This window comes from Stomoxys calcitrans, chromosome 5 (assembly GCF_963082655.1).
Source record: "Stomoxys calcitrans chromosome 5, idStoCalc2.1, whole genome shotgun sequence".
Taxonomy (NCBI): Eukaryota; Metazoa; Arthropoda; class Insecta; order Diptera; family Muscidae; genus Stomoxys; species Stomoxys calcitrans.
The window spans coordinates 20,258,968-20,275,101 of record NC_081556.1 but is presented as its reverse complement, the minus strand read 5'-3'; the positions used below and the strand labels follow the sequence as shown (position 1 = coordinate 20,275,101).

At 38.9% G+C, this 16,134-nt stretch overlaps 1 protein-coding gene across 33 annotated transcripts in view; it reads right to left on the bottom strand.

Moving 5' to 3' along the window:
• The window catches only part of LOC106083996 (protein muscleblind), a 913,910-nt gene that overhangs the window by 279,351 nt on the left and 618,425 nt on the right, over positions 1-16,134 (bottom strand). The window lies entirely within an intron of this gene.

Sequence of the window (16,134 nt, the reverse complement as noted above, 5' to 3'; positions counted from 1 at the left end):
GTTACAACTGTCCTAGGTATGGTTGGAATCAGTCCCTGTTTCGATATAGCTGCCAAACCGATCTTGGATCTTAACTTCATGAGCCTCTATAGAGCGCATTTCTTATCTGACTTGGGTGAAATTTTGCTCGATGTGTTCTCTTTTGACTTGCAACAACTGTGCTAAATAGGATCCGATTCGATCCATGTTCTGATATATCTGTCACATAAACCCATCTTGAATCTTGACTTCTTCAGCCTCTAGAGGGCGCAATTCTAATCCGATTTGGCTGAAGTTTGTTTGTGAGGTGTTTCGCAGTGACTTGCAACAACTGCGTAATGTATGGTTCGAATTGGTTCATAAGCTGATATAGCTGATATTGAGATCTGGAGCCTCTAGAGGGAGCTATTCTCATCGAAGGAAACTGAAACATTGCCTGAAGTGTTCTGTTTTGACTTCCAACAACTGTGCTAAGTATGGTCCAAATCGGTTCATAATCTGATATAGCTGTCATATAAACCGATCTCGGATCTTGAATTCTTGTGCCTCCAGCTTTCTCATCATTTTGACTAAAGTGTTCTGTTTTGACTTGCAGCAACGATTTGGCTGAATCTTTTTGCAAAGACTCCTGAAGTGTTCCGAAGCGGCCCATAACTTGGTATAGCTCCAATACCACAGCAATTCTTATTCATAAAAGAGAGAGATACCGGGCAAGGAACTAGACAAATGCGATCCATGGTGTAGGGTGTATACAAGATTGGGCCCGGCCGAACTTAGCATGCTTTTGCTCGTTTTCGCCAGGATTCGAACCCTAGTACACCATCAAATATGCCATATGCTAACCTGAACGCCATGATGTCTTTTTTGCAAATTTGCCCATGAACATTGCATTTAGCAACAGTGGGAATACATCTCTCATTTCAAGAGTCCTATTCTATTTGAAGTTTGAGCTCATTCCTTTTTTTTATTGCCGAGTCCGAATGGTATGCAGTGGAGCGAAATCACTGTTTCAGCAGTGTGTTAAACACTGAGGCGGCAGCCCTTGTCGACGAAGAACTCCATCGGGTCAATCCGGTACCTACAACCGACTGCAATGGGAGATGGTTGGCACTGCTGATTATCTCACAAATGTAGGCAGCACTATAAGGTCGTAGCCACCGCAGAAGATTATTTCGGAGTACAGCATAAAAGGAGAATGAATATGCTAACCTAAGCGCACGGGGGCCTTCTTAACATAACTTTAAGGAAGGACATTAAGGAGACTTGTAGTCCATTCCTCCATTTCTCCATTTGGACTACAAGTCTCCTTAATGTCCTTCCTTAAAGTTATGTTAAGAAGGCCCCCGTGCGCTTAGGTTAGCATATTCATTCTCCTTTTATGCTGTACTCCGAAATAATCTTCTGCGGTGGCTACGACCTTATAGTGCTGCCTACATTTGTGAGATAATCAGCAGTGCCAACCATCTCCAAGTCCATTTCTCGCCCATAGTGGCGGCATTAGGGAATGCTTCCGTGAAGAGTGGCGTTACGGGTTGGATACGAAAAATGTTTTTGTATAGGGAGATCAAGACTTGCACTTGGAGCCACATCGGTAATGCTGAAGATGACCAGATGTATGCCACAATGTGGGATTTTCTCATCACTACTATGGATTCTTGTGGTCAATGGAATTCTGTGGAGACTTGAGGCGTCAGGGGTAGGGGTGTTAGCGTTCGCTGAATTCATGGTTTTTCTGCCAGCAAAAAATTCTTCTAGACGCTGCTATCGGGTTTACGGCCTCTTGGGTTACTATGTGCGGTTTAGGACTGAATGCCACGACGAGTGGTGGCCACCATAGCGCAGATGGATGGCCACCGTAGCATGTCTGCCTATGGCGCTGAATGCCTGGTTGTAAATCCTGGCAAGAACATCAGATACAAGTGAAAAGGCATTAAGTTCGGCCGAGTCGAACTTTGGATACCCACCACCTCGAGTATATATGTAAACCACCTTTCGTCATAATCCGGTGAAAAATGCATTATTTATGAACATATAGCAGCTATATCGAAATATGGTCCGATTTGAATCAAATTCGCCACGGACTATGTGCGGTCGGAAATGGATACTTTTATGTATTGCAAATGGAATGAAAAAATGAATATACCAGCGTTGTTCGGTGATTGGTATAAAAATTGGCAGCGATGGTTATACCCTCCTAATGCTTGCGACATTTGTGAGGTACTGCGCCATGTAAAAATTTCTCCCCAAAGTCACACACCGTTCTGACTAAGCTATAAAAAGGAGACTCCTTTGAGCATTACCTTGAATCGGAGAGCACTCATTGATATGGACGAAGTTTGCCCCTGTAGGAGGAAATAACAACCGCTGAAAATGTTCACCAATGTTCTCGCCAGAATTCGATGTGCCAACATCTGCGGTACGGTGGCCTCCAATGTCGGTATATACATATATACCGATCAGGCCTATATTCGGCAGGGATGTCAAGGGGTCTAAGACAGTTCAATGTACCGAATATCAGCGAATTCGGAAAGTGAATACGCCTATTATGGGCCTAAGCCCTTATATATGAAAATCGACCAATGTCGCAACAATTTCCAAATATGGACTGATTTAGACCATATTTGGCAAAGTTGTTGAAGGGATCGAAAACCAACTAAAGGTTAAAATTTTAGCGAAATCGGCTTGTGAATGCACCTATTATGGGCTTAAAACCTTAAATCAGGAAATCGGTACATATGGTAACTATATCAGAATACTACTCGATCTGGACCATACTCAGCAAGGATGTCGAGACTCCAATTCAACTCACCGTGTCAAATTTCTACAAAATTGGTTAACAAATTCGCCTTTTACGGACCAAATATCTTACAAGGGGGATCGGTAAATATGAAAGCTATATCCAATCTGGAATCTATTCGGCAATGTTGTTAAAGAGATCAAAAACCAACTCAGGGTTCAAAATTTTGCGAAATCTGCCTGTGAATGCACCTATTATAAGACGTTAAACTACCCGAACTGGGCCATACTTCGAGGACTCCAATTCAACTCTCCGTGTCAAATTTCAACAAATTGGGGTAACAAATTTACCTTTTATGGGTCAAATACCTTACATCGGGGGATCGGTATATATGACAGCTATATCCAAATATAGACCGACCTGGACTATATAAATGTTCCATTTAAGAATAGGGGCAAACTTCTCACATAACAGTGAGTGGTGTCTGATTCAAGTTTAAGCTCAACGATAAAGGGCCTCCTTTTTATAGACCAGATCGAATAACGTGCTACAGTGCGACACCTCCTTGTGGAGAACTTTTTACTTGGCTGTCACATCAATGGTACAGTACCTCGGAAATGTCGACAGAATTAGGAATGGTTAACCACCTGAACATTTTATCATGATGTTCCTGCCAGGATTCCAACCCAGGTGTTTAGCGTCATAGGCGGACATGCCAACCTCTGTGTTACTTTATGCTGCATCGGTAAATTGGGAAATCGAGAAAACATGGCCAGATCTGCAATATATTCGGCATATTTGTCGAAGGGACTAATATGTTGGGTTGCCCAAAAAGTAATTGCGGATTTTTTAAAAGAAAGTAAATGCAATAAAACTTAGAATGAACTTTAGTCAAATATACTTTTTTTACACTTTTTTTCTAAAGCAAGCTAAAAGGTATAGCTGATAACTGACAGAAGAAAGAATGCAATTACAGAGTCACAAGCTATGAAAAAATTTGTCAACGCCGACTATATGAAAAATCCGCAATTACATACTCCGTGGGTATGTCGAAAACTCTAATGGAAATCACTTTGCAAATTTCAGCAAAATCGGGAAGTAAATGGGCCCAAAACCTCAAATCAGCAGATTGCTCTACATGATGGCTTTATCAAGATGTAGTGTGATATAGCCCATGTTTAAAAATTATCTGTACAAAATTTATAAATTGAAGCCTGATTTCAACAGACAGGTGGACGGTCGGACATGGCTAGATCGTCTTAGATTTTTACCAGTACATATACTTTAAGCTTTATAGGGTCCGCAATATCTAGCTGGTGGTTGATATTAAAATGTCCTTCTGCACAAATTTGAAAAAAATTTAAAATTTTCTCAAAAACAAATTTAATGCATTTCCAACTAAAAATCATTAATACACCATATACCAACTATCTCTGTGGGCGAAGTAATTGAGGGTAAGCTTTGTATATTTTTGTGTGTAAATGTGCGAGTGTTTATTAAACAACAATTTTTAAGTATCAGCAAACAAGGCTGCTTTACTTGCTTCCTTCCAGCCATACATTCAACCACCTTAAAAACCAAACTACTCCAATTACATATAGTACTCCCACACACACACACACACACATATCTAGGACACCCCATAAAAGCAACAGCAACACATGCCCGTATACATGTATATGTAAAAAAAAAGTTTGTATTTTTGCGTGCCCTTATGCACAAATACTTCTACAAATGCAATTTCGAAATTATTTTGTGCATGTATGGTTACACATATAATGGTCATGTGGGGTTTTGCCCCCCCTCGAGTCAGACCGATCGACCTTTCCTACATTCACATTTTCGCAAACAAAAAAACAAGATGGCAATGCATTTTGTACACAAACTACCACATACACATTCAGGCTATCACATTTATTACATTCCCTTAACGGCAGAATAGCCGCATACGAGAGGCATCCATGCATGCAAGGGATATTAGGGTGTTTAGGTGCAGTTAAGGGGAATGCAAAACTATGATACGAGAATGGGTAAGCGAAAATGAGAGGCTCAGAAGAAGACAATTTTATTTAAGGACCTCACAATTGAATGGAAAAAGAATTTTCTTCTGATCCCATTAATCTTGATTTGAATTATCGGGAGTTATGCGAAAATATAAGAAGGGTACATTCTATGTCACTTAATTATCCTTCTCTAAAAAATTTAACTATTTAATTCTTTTTTAAAATATTTCACACCTTAATCTTTAAAAATGTTCCTGTAATCTCCCACACATATATTTCAGAGATTTTTCTTTTTTAAGCCCTCTTCCAAAATGCCCGACCGACACTAAGTTTTTTTTTTTTTTTTATATGTGCACAAAATTCTAGTATATGAGTGAGTGGCCATGTCCATTTTCAATGGAAGACCGACCACCCGCTGGGCTTATTACGATTTTCAATTAGCAAAATTACTTAACTGTAGCAGGAGCAACAGCAGTAGTAGAAGCAATAGCAGCAGCCACAGCAACAGGAGGAAAGCAAAGAACGCAAGTTGTTTGCAAGTAGCAAAAGTAGATGATGTTGGAGAACGTATTTAATGCTTTTAACCTTTAAAATGATTTAACACAAATGAAAGTGGCATACAAAATAAAAAAAAAATACGCACAACAGCAAGAACGGATATGGCTAGCTAAAAAAAAGAGCACCTTTGGCAAAGGGATTACAAATTGACAGAATGAGAGGGGGGGAGTAAAAGAAAGTTAGAGCAAGGGAGGTAGACTGGACTACGAATGCTTGAGAACCCAGACAGTCTGCTAATATAAGGGCATCAACTACTTCCATGAAGTTTTTTTGTTTTTGCTACGCATTTTCAAGAATGCTGGGGGAACACTTTAGGAAAATGTTTTCAAATGGTGGAAAATTAAATTTTCTAGCATACTTTAGGGGTGTAAATTCACTATAATAAACTATAAATAATTAACTTTGTTCCTGAGGAGAAAAATAACATAACTTAACCTTAAAATATGAAGGCCAATGCCGTATATTTAGCTAAGTTTAGATTTAAAGAAACTCAGCTGCACAGAGAGTGAAATTCCTATAGAGATCTTTTCGTTTAAATTTATGAAAAACTTAAAAGTTTTAAATCCTAGTAAACCAAAATGCTAGGGACAAGTTAAAAAAAAATTATTTGCTAAACAATGGCTCAGACAACATTTTGAGCATATATAAGAAAAAAAGGTTAATTAAGCTAAGAAAGTCAATGGAAGATAATGTTTTATAATTTTTGTAGCAGATTCTGCATCGAGACGTCCTATAACAGGAGGTTCTCTATTGGAAGATCCTGTTTTGTTTAGTCCTATTGTTAACAGTAAATTGCATGAGGCGCCTCGGCAAGGCACGGAAAAAATAAAAATCGGCGTCAATCACAAAATTAATTGATCCAATTAATTTTTTAATTGAAACTGCTTTAATCACGAAAATGATAATATCAGTCACCGAAAAAGTTACTGAAAATATTTTCAATTAAAAAGCTGTATATTAATTAAAAGTCATATTGAATTAAAAAATTATTGAATCAAATTATCTTTTAATTGAAAACGATTTTATTTTCAATTAAATTTTTAATTGAAAAAATTTTTTTTGTGATTTTTTCTGCCATACTGACCAAGGGATGTCATAAAAGATTGTAAGACCATAAAAACACAGTTTTTTGCACTATTTTGATGATATTTGAGACAGTGAGTTGAATTAACACACAAAAATGGATCGGAATTGGGGTAGGTTTCGAGCATTAAAGATTTATTACTTGAAATTTAAAACAGTCAGTGGTGTTTGACCCCCGCAGCATATGGTTCAGATCGGACCACATTTCGATAAACTTAGCTGCTATGAAGACCAAATTTGGGCCTGTAAAAGGGAAATTTTTCATTTGATTTTATTTAAATATGGAAAGGTTTAGTATAAAATATACCCCTCGAAATAACGGCCGTTGATGGTTCAGATTGTACCACCTTGTATATACCTGTCAGATCTCTCTAATTTCACAATTTCGTATATAAGACCTATAAAAAGATTATCTTATATACAATTCAACTAAAATTGGCAAAAAAGGGTTGAAACAGCTCACTCACATTTCGTAATTTGTTTCACTGTCAAACATCTTCATTTTTGGTCTTTAATTTAACCAAACGAACAACGCATAGCAATTATTGAATTTTATTATCAATATGCGAGCTCTGTTAAGAAGTGCAGATCAACCAGAAGCATTGCAAGAGCTACCAATGCATCCAGAAAAAGTTACAGTTTGGTGCGGTTTCTGGGCTGGTGGCATCATTGGACCGTACTTTTTCAAAGATGATGCGAATCGTAACCTAATTGTAATGGTGAGCGCTACCGTGAGATGAGCTTGAGTAAAAGCTTGACTGGAACGACATGTAGTTTCAACAGGATGAGAGGTGAGTTTGGTAAACATTTTATTTCATGTTCGGGACCGGTCAATTGACCGCCGAAATCGTGAAATTTAACGCCTTTAGACTATTTTTTGTAGGGCTATGTTAAAGCTTATGTTTAAACAGTCAAGGCCGTTTCAATCGACGCATTGAAAGGCAAAATTGAAGCATTTATTCGTGAGATACCGGCTGAAATGTTGAAAAGAGTTTGCCAAAATTGTACTAAGCGGATGGACCACTTCAGGCGCAGTCACGGTTAACATTTGCATGAAATAATCTTCAAAAATTAAATTAAAGGGACCGTACTATGAATTTAAACAAAAGTTTCATGCATTTTTCTAAAATGTATGTGTTTTCTGTTTTCAAAAACTTTCCTATAGGTCTTAAAAAATTACCCGATAATAACCGAATATTGCACGCACCGGGCCACATTTGGTTATAGCTGCTATTAAGACCATTCCCCCAATGTTTGGCTTTGAGCCCACAGAACTCAGATTTGTGCACGTGAATCGTGAGTTATTGTGTCACGCGTCAGTCAAATTATTCCTGAGTGATAACAATATCCAATCACGTGATCAAGCATGACCGAGATTGAATTATAATTCTTCGTGCGTGAGTGAGTGAAATCACGCCCACGAGACAGTCACGACTCACGAAGCATTTACGACTCAAGAGACACTCACGACTCAAAAGGCACTCACGACTCACGAGGCATTCACGACTCATGAGACACTCAGGAGATACCCACGACTCACGAGACGCTCATGACTCAAGAGAGTACCAAAGGTACTCATATCATACGATATTTTAGCGAATTGAGCCCCACTATTACTATTTGAAAAGTATGGTGAAAGTAAAAACAAGTAAAAGCGTGCTCAGTTCGGCCGGGCAGAATCTTAAATATCCTGCACCATGAATGGCATTTGTCAAGTTCTTTACCCATTATCTCTTTATAGGCAAACAAAGGATAATGGATATGAATTGCTTTACTCTTGGAGCTATATCAGATTATTGACCGATTCGAACCATACATATTTGGATGTTGGAGACCGTAGTAGTAGTCATTGTGCAAAATATCAGCCAAAACGGATGGGCCTTATAGGGGCTAACGAAGTAATATCGAAAGATCGGTTTGTATGGGAACTATACCAGTTTAAAGGCCAATTCAGACCGTATTTGGCAAGCATTTTGAAGGTCATAAGAGAAGAAATTGCGCAAAGCTACAGCCAAATAGTATGAGAATTGCGCCCTCTATAGGCTCAAGAAGTATAATCGCGTGATCGGTTTATATGCCAAATATATCAAGTTAGGGACTGAATTGAACCATTCTTGGCATAGTTGTTGGAAATCAAAACGAAACACTTCTCTAAAAATTTTATTATATTTTATTTTTTTTTTTATTTTACTTTTTTTATTTTATTTTATTTTATTTTATTTTTTTTTGTTTTATTTTATTTTTTTATTTCTCTTTATTTTATTTTTTTTTGTTTTATTTTATTTTATTTAATTTTAATTTATTTTATTTTATTTTATTTTATTTTATTCTATTTTATTTTATTTTATTTTATTTTATTTTATTTTATTTTATTTTATTTTTATTTTATTTTATTTTATTTTTTTTTTTATTTTTTCTAATTTAATTTAAATTCATTTTATTTGTGCCTTTTGCTTACATGACCACCTTCAAGTATCTGTGTTCGGCCTTTTTTGAAGCACCTGTGTTTCTATTTAATTTAGTTCTTCTACTTTAATGAGACTATTCAAAAATTCAATACAAAATTCAAGAAAACACTTGCACACATATATTCTCATTATTTTGCTTTTCTTATATTTTCAGGTAATTAATATCCGTTTCCTTTTATGTTCTTTACCATTCCCTCTGCCTTCTGCCTACTTAAAAAAAAATTCCCTTTTGTGGGTGGGTACTCAATGATACACAAGCACTTCAATGCAATCACACACACACACACAACGCCACCTCAATACCAAAGACGAGAGAAACGAATTTAATGGAAAACAATCTAATTAAAGAAAATGTGGCGGAAACGCAGTGAAAAAGGAAAAAAAAAACAGCAGCAACAACAGTATTGAGGAAAAAAAAACCATAAGAAATCTTATAAAAACCCAACAACAAGCCAAAAGCGATAACGAAAATCCCAAGACTAAGGCAAGCAAGACAAAAGGTGAAGTAGCTGTTGTAGGGGGCGGAGAAGGGGATCCAAAGTCGTCATACATGATGGTGGGCGGGTGCGTATAAACATGGTTATTACGGTTAAGCCAATAAAAGTATATTGACCACGGCGACCAGTAAGTACGGATGTTCCACCCGCATGGGGTTGCCATGTGTAAGAGAGAGAGAGAGAGAGGAAGGCCATAGACAAAGCCGCTTAAGAGATTGGGTTAATAAAAATAGAGCAAGAAAAAAGCCTTAAAGCACCGATAACAACAACAATAACAACAAAGGGTTTATGACTTCAGACGATATGATTTTTATTTTTTCAAAGTTCATTGCTTGAAATTGATTTCAAAGTCAATTAAAAATAACGATTATTGCAGCAGGAAAGCGCAAAAATCATATGGCATTGATTAAATTTTACTTTGCCCCTTCGTGGGCATCAACTAATTGTTATTGTTGTTTTTTTGCGGCGCCAGGCTACTGAAATTATTTTTCACATAAAATTACATTCTGGAGGGGAAAAATATCAAACCATGATATAGTGGAAATTGTGTGTGATAACAAAAGGGATAAACGAATTTTTGCCAATGAAATTAATACATGCTTATAAAGCAACGCTTAGAGGGGGCGTTGCGGAAATACAAAACCCCAAATACACTTCAAGTATTTTGTTTTAGATTGAGTGGGGGAAACAGGCATATGTGCCGCCTTTGTTATTATTTGATATTGAAGGAGCAAAAACCAATTCAAGGCAATAAAGGATGCCATAATATTATTTTCACTGAATCGTTATTAAAGAATTTGATTTTTTCGTCTTCGTCTTATGTCTATAGATTTCTGGGAATTGTTTCAAAGGAATTTGTTATGAAACCCAAACAAAACACCCCGATCTGAAAAGATGGGTGGGATACGAACAATACAATGTGCCTAACAGTATCATATTACAAAGTGAAAAGGAAAATTGTTTCGATTTGTTTGCCTATATAAATTAAGGTAATCATATCTGCAGCTTATAGCCCCCGAAGGTGTGGCCAATTGACTGGTAATCTTTGCCCAAGGACATTTTTAAATATTTCTTCAATAAGGGATATTCTAACGGTCATAAATATGAGAAGAAGTGCTAAGAAGGTTAGTAGTAGTAGTGAGTTTGAGTGATTATAGAAGGCACTTAAAAGAAGCCATTGGATGATAGATAGGGCTGAAAACATCCATCCATCCCATCCATCTCTAAAAACTAGAATTTTTAAATTTTAGAGAGTTTTTAAGGGGGGGAGAGGGGCCTTTCAGATATCAAAAAATGAATTTCTCCGAATTTTATAATGGCTCAATTACACATTGCCCGCTTTGCTGCGCTTTCTATTACAATATGCGAAGAATTAGTTTATTCTACTCTACAACCATAGTAGTTTTTGTATATTGGAAAAAACTAAAAATTTTTTGGGAAACCATGGGTTTTCAATATTGTCGTCTTGGGGTATTTTTTAAGGGTAAATCAGTGGTCGGCCGTCAAAATATCGCATTAGCCACATATCAAATGCAATTTTTTTGCAAATTTGCCCATGAACATTCCATTAGGAAACAAAGGCAAACTTCTCACATAGCAGTGAGTGCAGTCCGATTCAAGTTAAAGCTCAATGATAAGGGACCTCTTTATCTCGGCTATAAGTCCCGACGGCGTGCCGCAGTTCGACACCTCCTTTGAGGAGAAGTTTTTACATGGCATAGTACCTCACGAATGTCGCCAGCATTAGGAGGGGATAACCACCGCTGAAAATTTTATGATGGTCTCAACAGGATTTGAACCCAGGCGTTCAGTGTCATAGGCGGACATGCTGACCTCTGCGCTACGGTGGCCTCCATATCTCATTACGAAAAATCAAGTGGAGGTGAAATTATCCAGAGAGTCGTAGTATTTACACGATCTAGGTTTTACATAGTACAGCACACATACTTCGAGGGAAGCTTTTCTGCGAACAGGTCAATAGCGTTAATGACGCCGCCAAGAAAAAAAAAGTTTCTCCTAAAAACCCATGTCCAAACTGAAACTTTAGTTAATGACATGGGAGTGAGAGCAGAGAAAACGGAGGACATGTTGAGGCTTTTGATGAAAACTCATTTTCCACAGGATGAAACCCCATTGAGGCTTTTGATGAAAACCCATTTACCACAGGATACGACGGGACACACGGATATACCGGAATCTGGGAATAATGATGTTGATCGAAGGTTTATCATACGGAATTTATGGAAAAGGAATCTCTAAGGAGCCTCAAACCCCTAAAGTAACCCGGACCTGATGAAATACTACCGGCGTTTCTACAGAAAGAGGCAGACTATCTGGCGCCTCGTCTGGCCAAAATTTTCGTGCCTAGGACTTTCATATACTTCGAAAGCCTGGCAGGAGGCAAGGGTGCTGTTTATACCCAAGCCCCGCAAGGCAAGTTATGCGAGACCAAGTATCTACAGACCCATAAGCCTTATGTCCTTTCTACTCAAAACCATTGAACGTATTGTGGACACCATGATAACGAGTAAGACATGCAGCGAACTGCTCAAATACATACAGCATGCCTATGTCAGCATGCCAGGGAAGGTCGATGGATACTGCCCTGCACGAGGTTGTGCTTAAAAAAGAAGAATCCTTCGATGCCAAAATGTGCACATTGGCGGTTTGCACTGATATCGTGGGGGCTTTTAACAATGTGCGGACCGATTCAATCCTTAGACCAGTACCGGGTGGACCCGGTCCTTAGAGACTGGATAAACCATATGCTAAGAAACAGGTGGATAAATTTTGTGCCCCATGGCATAAATATAAGGAAGAAAGTGGCACAAGGCACGCCACAGAGGGGCATTTTATCGCCACTCCAATGGGTGACCACCATTAACGACCTATTACGAATGCTGACTGAAGAAGGATATGAACTCGTCAGCTACGAAGACGATGTTTTAATATTTCCAAGGGATAAGGATCCGAACCAGCTACGCAGAAGGGCCAAAAGGGTCTTGCATATGGCATACGACTGGGCTAGACCCAGGGGTCTCAATGTTAACCCAGAGAAGACTGTTATAATACTTCTAATGGTAAGAATCCGAACCAGCATTGCAGAAGGACCGAAAGGGTCTTGCATAAGGCATATAACTGGGTTAGACCTAGAGGTCTCAATTTTAACCCAGAGAAGATAGAAATATGCCTGTTCACGAGGAAGACGAAGGTAAGCCAATTTAACGCACCACGTTTCCTTAACGAACACGATTTCGATATCTGACAAAGTCAAATACTTAGGTGTGATCTTGGAGAGGAAACTAAATTGGAAGTGTCACATTCAGGCGTACTGAGAAGGCTCACTGATGTTGGGCAATATGTAGACGGGCTGTAGGCTCGAAATGGGGCCTGAATCCGAGGATTATCCACCGGCTCTACAGGAGCGTGATTACACCAATACTTACTTACGCGTCAGTAGTGCGGAGAAAAAAATACAACATAAGGACCATACAACAGGTTCAGAGAAGATGTTGTCTTGGCAAAGGCGGAGCGATGAGGACCACGTCCACTAGGGCACTGTAGACTATTCAAGACATCCGACCCATTGACATACAGATTAAGTGTGAGACAGCCACTGCGGTAATGAGACTTAAGGCGATAGGGTAATTGATGGCAGCAACTCATACCATCGCGGTATAATCGAGGCGACGATAGGAAACTTGGAAGGAAGGGAAGAGGCTTCCGAATGGATATCTAAAACGACACTTGAGGTCGAGTGCGAGGTATTGCAGCCATCGGCACATTCTTGGATTGGAGGCACAGAAAAAATGTTGTGTTGGTATAGGCGGATCGATGAGAACAAAGCCCGCTAGGGCACTAGAGACTATTCAAGATATCCTACCCATTGACATACGGATTAAGTGTGAGGCAGCAAATGCGGCTATGAGACTTAAGGCGATAGGAAAATGGGAGCAGCTCATACCATCGCGGTATAATTGAGGCGACGATAGGAAACTTGGATGGAAGGGAAGAGATTTCCGAACAGATACCTGAGATAAACCTTGAGGTCGAGTGCGAGGCACTGATGCCAGCGGCACACCCTTGGATTGACGGAACCCTAATATCGCCATCTGAAAGAGCATGTCATACGGATGGACCAAAGCTAGAGGACAGAGTGGGCCTCGGGGTCTACATTGAGAACCCAACTGACTGAGTTCTGTTTTAGAATGCCTGACCATAATACGGTCCTACAGGCGGAGATACGGTGCTAAAGCGATGTCGAGTGTGAACATCTTTACGGACAGTTAAATTGCTATAAGGGCCATAACAATTAGGACTGTAAGGTCACGAACAGAGTTGCAGTGTAAGAAGGATATAAACGCCTTCTCTGAGGATGGCACAATCCGCATCATTTAGGTGCCGGGCCACAACGGAGTTAGGGGGAATGAAAGGAAAACAATTAGGGATTTTCTAAATTGCACGGAATTCCCAACTTAAAATTTTCTTTCTAGAGGTTACTTTATAGAGCGCACAACAATCCGATTACTGGCTTAGGTGCATGTCCATAGTGGCATGGGGCAGTTTAAAATCTGCACCGTATTTTCAACATAATCTACTTCTGGGACATGTCGGTGGAAATGGCACCCATGAAGTGCAAATGTTGGTAGATTGAGAGAAGTTAGCACAAGGTTGATCAAATGTTTATCGCGATGGTAGATAAGTCAGTACAATGGGTCATTGAGGCCACCGTAGGGCAGAACATGCTAACCATGTCCGCCTGTGACGCTGAACGCAAGGATTAGAATCCTGGTGAAAAAATTAGAAAAAAGTCAATGCTCGCAACATGTGTGAGGTACTATGCCATGTAAAAATTTCTCTCCAAAGAGGTGTCACACTGAGGCAAGCCGTTTGGAATGGGTTTTGAAAAGAAGGCCCTTTTCATTGAGCTTAAACTTAAATGGGACTGCATTCATTGATATGTGAGAAGTTTGCCCCTGTTCCTTAGTGGAATGTTCACGGGCAAAATTTTCAATTTTGGAAAGATCTTACAAAACATGTCCACTCTTCGAAAGCCGTAGGTCTCCCATTTGGCAATTTTTATACCCTACAAAACTACTGTGATACAGGGTATTATAACTTAGTGCATTTGTTTGTAACACCCAGAAGGAAGAAAGATAGACCCATTGATAAGTAAACCGATCGACTCAGAATCACTTTCTGATTCGATTTAGCTATGTCCGTCTGTCTGTCGGTCTGTCCGTCTGTCTGTCTATGTTAATTTGTGTACAAAGTACAGGTCTCAGCTTTCATCCAATCGTCTTCAAATATGGTACAGGCATGTTTCTCGGCCTAGAGATGAAGCCTATTGAATTTGGAAAAAATCGGTTCAGATTTAGATATAGCTCCCATATATATGTTGTCCGATTTTCAGTAATAATGCAATAAAATGGTCATTTGTTAACCGATTCTCTCGAAATTTGGCAGGATTCTAATTTTCTAATGATTCTCGACATTGCTGGTAAATTTCATGGAAATCGGTTCAGATTTATATATAGCTCTCATATATATATCGCCCGATTTTGACTCCTAGACCCACTGCAAGCGCATTGATTGTCCAATCTTGCCAAAATTTTGCACAACGCTTTCTTTGACGACTGCCATAGTAACTAAGAAGTTTGCTCGAAATCAGTTCAGATTTAAGTATAGCTCCCATATATATGTTCGTCCGATTTTGAGAAATATTGCAATAAAGTGATCATTTTTTAACCGATTTTCTCGAAACTTGGCAGGAGGGATTTTTTTATGACTCTCGACATTACTGGCGAATTTCATGGAAATCGGCTTAGATTTATATATAGCTCTCATATATATATCGCTCGATTTTCACGCCTAGAGCCACTGCAATTGATTGACCAATCTTGCAAAAATTTTGCACAACGCTTTCCGTGACGACTGCCACAGTATCTAAAAAGTTTGCGCGAAATCGGTTCAAAAATAAATATAGCTCCGATATATATGTTCGTCAGATTTTGGGTAATTTTTAATAAAGTTGCCATTTGTTAACCGTAGTTATTACAGCTTGAACATATTGGCTCGCCGAGGTCCATCAAAATTGGTACAGAATTGGATATAGCTCCCACATTGTACTTACAGGGTAAGTGTAGGGTATTATACAGTCGGCACCGCCCGACTTTTGCCCTTCCTTACTGGTTAATTATACAAATTGCTTCTTTACCATTTGTCTTGCCATAAACACCAGCTTATTTTGAATATCAAAAATCAACTACTAGGCGCCCATCCAACTCCCCCCCCCCCCCCCCCCCCCCATGTCGAATTGTTTATAATACAATTTAGAGCAAAGTTAAATATTCTAACCTAATATAGCTCTCATATATATATCGCCCGATTTTGACTCCTAGAGACACTGCAAGCGCATTGATTGTCCAATCTTGCCAAAATTTTGCACAACGCTTTCCGTGACGACTGCCACAGTATCTAAAAAGTTTGCGCGAAATCGGTTCAAAATTAAATATAGCTCCGATATATATGTTCCTCCGATTTTGGGTAATTTTTAATAAAGTTGTCATTTGTTATTACGTAGTTATTACAACTTGAACATATAGGCTCGCCGAGGTCCATCAAAATTGGTACAGAATTGGATATAGCTCCCACATTGTACTTACAGGGTAGGTGTAGGGTATTATACAGTCCAACTTTTGCCCTTCTTTACTGGTTAATTATACAAATTGCTTCTTTACCATTTGTCTTGATATAAGCACCAGCTTATTTTGAATATCACAAATCAACTACTAGGCGCCCATCCTACT